Below are 6,233 nucleotides of genomic sequence, written 5' to 3' on the forward strand. Positions count from 1 at the left end.
CAGTACAGAGTTACTTGACTGACACTATCAGATACAAAAGTTACATTTCTTGTTATATATGTCTTGCTTTATCTTGGTCTTAACCATCCATCAGAAAAGTATAAAAAACAAGGTATATAAAGTAATGCTATATTAATATGCTAAGCTGTGAAAAGCTCAAGTCAACAACTACTGTGGATAATCCCCTACTATGGTTGACTGCTGGACTGTGTTGGATTGTTTTGCTGAATTCACGCACCTATAGTGTTTAGGTGCCAATGAAATCCCCATCTCTGACAGGACTAAACAAAAAAAGGGGATTGAAAGGAAGGACCATTTTGTATCTGTAAATACAGAATAGTTAGGATAGATACACAGCTACTTTCACTTAATTCAATGAGAAGAAAAATTTGTACTAATAGTGCTTGAACAGGATATCCTGTCTGCATCTTGTACTATGGATAACCACTAAGAAGATAACAATGTACGTGTATTAATTGTTGAAACTGTTCTATTAACCAGTTTTGAAACTGTCTCATTGCTATTTGTTTCTCAATAAAATAAAATAAGATAATATAAAAGAAACAACTTTCTCCCATGCCATGTGTGAGAAGCCTAACTGTGGCTTGGGATTTCACCATCCGTATTCAGATGTGGCCTCTTTTTCTTGGAGGCTCCAGCATGCTCTTCCACTCATCTCTTGCAGCAGCATGTGCTGGGAGTGAAGTGAGTGAGCCCTAGAAGGACTCATATTTCTAGGATTCATATTCTGGCTGTGCTAGCTATTAAGCCACACAGCACTGAACAAGATAATTTGTCTTTTAAAGTCTCAATTTCCCATACAAAAAAGACAGAAAGAAAGCCTACAGCATCTACTTCATAGAAAACTTCAGAGAACTAAATTGAAGAAAATAATTTTTATAAAGTACCTAGTTCATTCTAAATGCTCAATATACATTAGTGTTTGTTACCTGACTTTCTAATAGATTCACAAAAATCACCGTTCCTTTCCAAATATGATATGGCTCAATGTGTGATAGCAAAGGTCCTACTTCATTTGAAAAAGGTGAAAGATTTGTATTATCTGAAGAGAAACCAGAGTATTACCTCATTTAGGAACCTCACTTCTTCTTAGACGACTATCCCACTTTAGGACAAAATTACCTATGGTGTGAAGTAAGTAGATACAACTGATAAGCCACAATAAAGGCATAAATCATAACCATAGATTGCTAGCTATCTTTGGATGTTATTTTATAGTGTTAGTTTCCATGAACAGGAGAACAGAATAGTTTCTCTGAAAGGCAAGGCTGTCTAATGCCTTTCTCATCCTTGCAGTTAGTACCTAGTACAGACTTTGATATAGAGATGATATGAACACATAGATGTTGACTTTACATAAACACATCTCATGATTGAGCAGCATTCCAAAATCTGTGGCAATGAATACATTTTGGACAATAACCTATGTGCGCATTAATTTTCTACTTGGTTGGGGGTCTTTTCCTACATTAACTTCTCCACATTATCAACATTTCCTTTCTCTTCTCAGTCTTTCATTCAACTAGTTTATATGAAGCATAGACTGTGTTTTAAGAGTTATTGCCTTAGGATTCTAAAAATATAGATGAAGTCATTGTCTAGAGCCTTAATATTTAAACTTTTTGCAGCATTAGAACACCTGGTTGCTTGTTGAAAATATAGACTCTCAGTCTGCAACCCAGGCCTTCTGAATCAGAGCTTGCATTTTAATAAGGTCCCCAGGTGTTCCATTACACAGTTGAGAGAAGAACTGGGCTTACATAATAATTATTTTGTTTATAGAAATACAGATGTCTGCAACAAAGTGGAAAGCCAGTAATACTGAACATCTTAACCCATTAAATAAATCTTGTAATTTGAGAGATACCTTTTTTGAATATGAACTTCTACAGAAGTTCCACTTAGGATTGCCACACAGTACATTTCAATACTGTGGCCACTACCATTCTAAGTCATAATGTGTCATGATACAGAAACAAAGGTGCTGAGATTGTATGAAGCTGTTCACCTTAGATTATTGGTCTTCGAAGGAGACTTTATCCACCAATAACATTTTTGTCTTAGAAGAAATGCCCTTCATGAATCTTAATAGTGACAAATTCTACATGAAAGTTAAAAGAAAGATATTTCCCAGAACCAAAGACATTAGTTCTCCTTCCATCTCGGAAGGTTAAATCAGAGTTGCAATCTGTTGTTCTATCTGACACCTAAAATGATGTAGCAGGGAAGAGTCTCAAACAAAAGGATAGGTAGCAAGGGCCCTGACTCATCTGGTGAGCCACAGTGAGATTAAAAGTTATCTAACTGGGAAAGTTAAAAGTGAAAGTCATGGAGTCAAGAGACTAGCTCAATCACAGACACACCTGAGTTAGCTGAAAAACCAGGAGGTGCCCACCAGGAGCCTGAATCAAAAGGACCTTCCAGTGCTGATAAGCCTAGTTCTAGATACCTGCTGGAGCCTGCTTACAGGCCAGGATTAGAGTACTGAGAAGCCGACACCCAAGAATCTTGAGCTTAATGTGGTAATTTTAAAAATTCCACCCAAGGAAGGAACCTGGAACATCCTAGCAGGCACTGCGGATTGGCCTTGGATCTTATTCTGCATCTATGCAGTGCAAGGGCACAGTATGTTGGTGGTAAATGCATTTGAATGTGATCTAATTGAAGCACATTATAATGATTATACTCAGATCAGAAGAAGGAAAAAAATCTTTCCTATGGCTTTGTCGTATTTATTGATGATGTGTCACCTGCTCTGGAGCAAGATTTTCAAGGAATTTGAGGTACCCAGAGAAGACTATTTTGTATACTTAAAATTTATGAAAGGAACATTTCCTTAGTGTGTTTCTTATGTGGCATTTCCTAGATTAAGTGTCATGAAATAAAATCAGCAATAAATTAGGGAAAACATAAAACACCACGGGTACTGCGAAAGTGGCCCAGGTCCAAGAATAGCAGCTAAAATGCAGGCACTTTGCACTCCTTTAGCCCTCCTAAGTTTTCAACACCATGTTTTGCACTTCTTTAAGGAAAACCTTTGGTTATATATCATGGCAAGGGCTTTCTCTCCCCTTGGGTCTCCTGGTTTCCTTATTTATATATTGATTTAAGAGCTGGCTAACACAGGCTGACTACATAACAAGCAGAATGTCTTTTCATCACACTGAGCAGGACACCAACACAGTTGTACTACACTCACACTCTATTCAGATAGCGGCCTGTAGCTCATGCAGGCAGGTGAGGTGTAAACAGCTTAGAAAACTCTTTTTACAGGCTTCATTTTCATGAAAGAACAAATGTAGAATTGTGTATCAGCATTCTGTATTAGGAAGATAAACACTGCTATTCCTAAATGTTCACCTTCAGTTGAAATGGTTTGCCAGTCTATTTACCAGGTCCAAAACATGCTTTTCCATACCACTTTGCCTTCTTGTATGACTCTGTTGTCTTATCCAAATTCTATTTGTTAAGGTCAAATGCAAGTCCTTTCTCATCAAAGCTTTTCTGAGTCTACCCCAAAATCGAAATTAAGCTCTTCATTTTTCCTCTTAGAAAACCTCACTTGCTTCATGAAGACATAAAAAAGGTCACCTCTTCAATTTGTATTCATTGTTTTCTTGTGCACAAATGCAATTTATCATGAGTTCCACATGGTCTTGGCAGAATCCCCTCTGCTCTCTGTGGCAAGTGGCCTAGCTTTACCTATCAGAATTGAGCAGGAGAGCTTCCCTCCCTGCTCCATCATGCCACCACCCTTAGTCACAACACTAGAGAGACAGTGAACTGATATTGGATAAATGATGGAGTATATGTGATCCAATGAATGCAAAACAATGAGTAAATTCTATTTCAAAAGGACAAATTAATTCTAAATGAATAGACTTCTGGGTGAGTACAGCTTATACAAGTACATGCCCAGAAGAAACCTGCCCATCTGAAACTAATTCTATACTAATATTTGTGGTCCTATCCTTGAATAAGTTATAGGAAAGAGATACTCAAAGCCAGTGCAACTGAGATTCCTCAGAAGCAGGGATAATTTCAAAATCCTTAAGCCCCACACCACTCACTGAGTTACTGCCTCAGAACCTCCACTGGGATGGGAGGGCTTAAAGATTCAAGCTATTATGAACCTAAAATATGACTGGGTTCCAATCTAGGCTGTACTCCCAGGCAACTACACCTAGCTCCTGGCTGTCTCTTGGAGGCTTTTGCTGCACCAAGCTTCTCATCCCCGCAGCACTGAAGCCAAGTACAGAAGAATCAGTGTCTCAGCAATTTGGGCAAATTTCCCAAGATTCACTCTGCTGCAAGCAGACTTGATTTGGTCAACAAATTCTTCCCTGCAAAACTAATTCTCAGAACAATGATACACCTCAGCTAAACACAAAAAATTCATGGAAGTATGAAGCTCACTAAAAGTTCCTTAGGCAGGAAATCCAGAACCATGTTCAGAAAGAAGATGGAGAAACAGATGTTGTGAAGGCAATCGGGAGCTACCCAGTAGATGCAATGGCTATTTTCCCTACCAGAAAGTAAGTTACTTGAGGGCAGGGATCTCTGCTCAAACATCTATTCACTTGGTGACCTCAGATTCTTTTCTTAGAAAATCATGACCTACGGATATTTATAAAACAATGATGTAATGATCAGCCCTAAGATCTTTATAATCCTAAAAATTTAAAATTGGATGAATGTATTATAGTGATTGCAAAAATGCAAATCTACTTATGTACATTAGTATGCTTGCTTCTCCCTAAATATCTACTAGATAACAAAACCATTAATCTTTTTTTCATAACTATTATCTAAAAGAGTAAAACACCTGCCTAAATTTATACCTGTGTTTGAGTCCAAATGAGAATCCTGGTCGTTGATCTTCCCTATGTTATCACTTCAATTTTTCTTACAAAATATAGGATTTTGAATCTCAACCATATGATTGCTCTTTTATATAAAGCTGTTTTCTATATTGGCTAATGCAAAGCAGAATTTTAAATAACATTCGTGTTCTCAAGAACTTTGCAAAATTTAAATGATCCATTTTCTATGTACAATGTGAACATTCAGTTTAGAAAATTAAACTTAAAACTTGATTTCTGGCCTGAATAAACACTCCATGTGGTTGGTGACATCTAAAAGCAGTAACAAAGAATTATATGGTGCTGCTTTGATGTCATCCAAGGCAAGGGCCTCATTCACAGTTGACCAAAGGAAGCCAGGAGTGACACCAAACAAATCACTTGGTAGAACATGCCTTATCTTTTCAACCTGAGCCTTTGCTCTTACCTTTGTTATCTCACTACTTCCTTTGGTATCTGGCCCCACAGAACCATCTGTACTTTGTATTCCTATAGTATCTCACGTGACTTCTGATGCTCTTCTGGGATTACTGGCACTTTCCCTGCTCTGTACGGGGCATGAAACTTAAGACCTTAAGATTTCCGGGCAGGCACTTATGCCACTAAGCTATCTCTCCAGCCCTTCTGCTCTTTATTCTTTATGCTGCCCTCTCCTTGTGTTACTGTTATTTTTCCTCTGAGGTCTTGGAAACAACTTAGCACTGAGCTCTCATGCCTGTTCACTAGCCTGCCCTGTCCGACCCCTGTGTTTGATATCTGGCAAGCTCTGCTGTCTGTCAAAATCTGTTATTGACCGAGTTTTAATTTGAAAAAGTAAAATATGCCTCTTGCTTGTTTGTTTGAGACAATAGGCCAACCCATACAGAAGTGCTGAGACAAAGCACAAAGCCTAATCTACATGCCATAGCACTTGCAGATCTCTAGAGGTAGCTCTCCCCATGATACCGCCACACTTCCTAAATCTCAGGGGCCAGTACTTGCTCAGAAGCAATAATACACACTCAAACCTGAGCCTGAAGAAGCCCCTGTGCTCATCTCCAGAAGAGCTTCTTTTTGGGTCCACCACCCAGGACGTTAGTGGAGCAACTGAGTGGGAGCTGTGCTCCACAACAATGAGGGGGAGGAAACGCTGAGCAGAACCCACTTGCAGCCATTGCCTGAGCAGAGGACTAAATTAACATCAGACTCAGAACACCAGTCGTGCTCCCTGTGGCTTGCCCTGTCACCAGACCTATCTACTGCTCCACCGCCAACACTGTCAGAGGCCTGGGAGACAATGACTGGTGGACTTTAGTTGTTTCCTTCAACTGGATTCAACATGTTTCTACATGGAACAGGGTGAGGTTATCC

This window comes from Octodon degus, unplaced genomic scaffold, assembly GCF_000260255.1.
Source record: "Octodon degus isolate 3935 unplaced genomic scaffold, OctDeg1.0 scaffold00241, whole genome shotgun sequence".
Classification (NCBI taxonomy): domain Eukaryota; kingdom Metazoa; phylum Chordata; class Mammalia; order Rodentia; family Octodontidae; genus Octodon; species Octodon degus.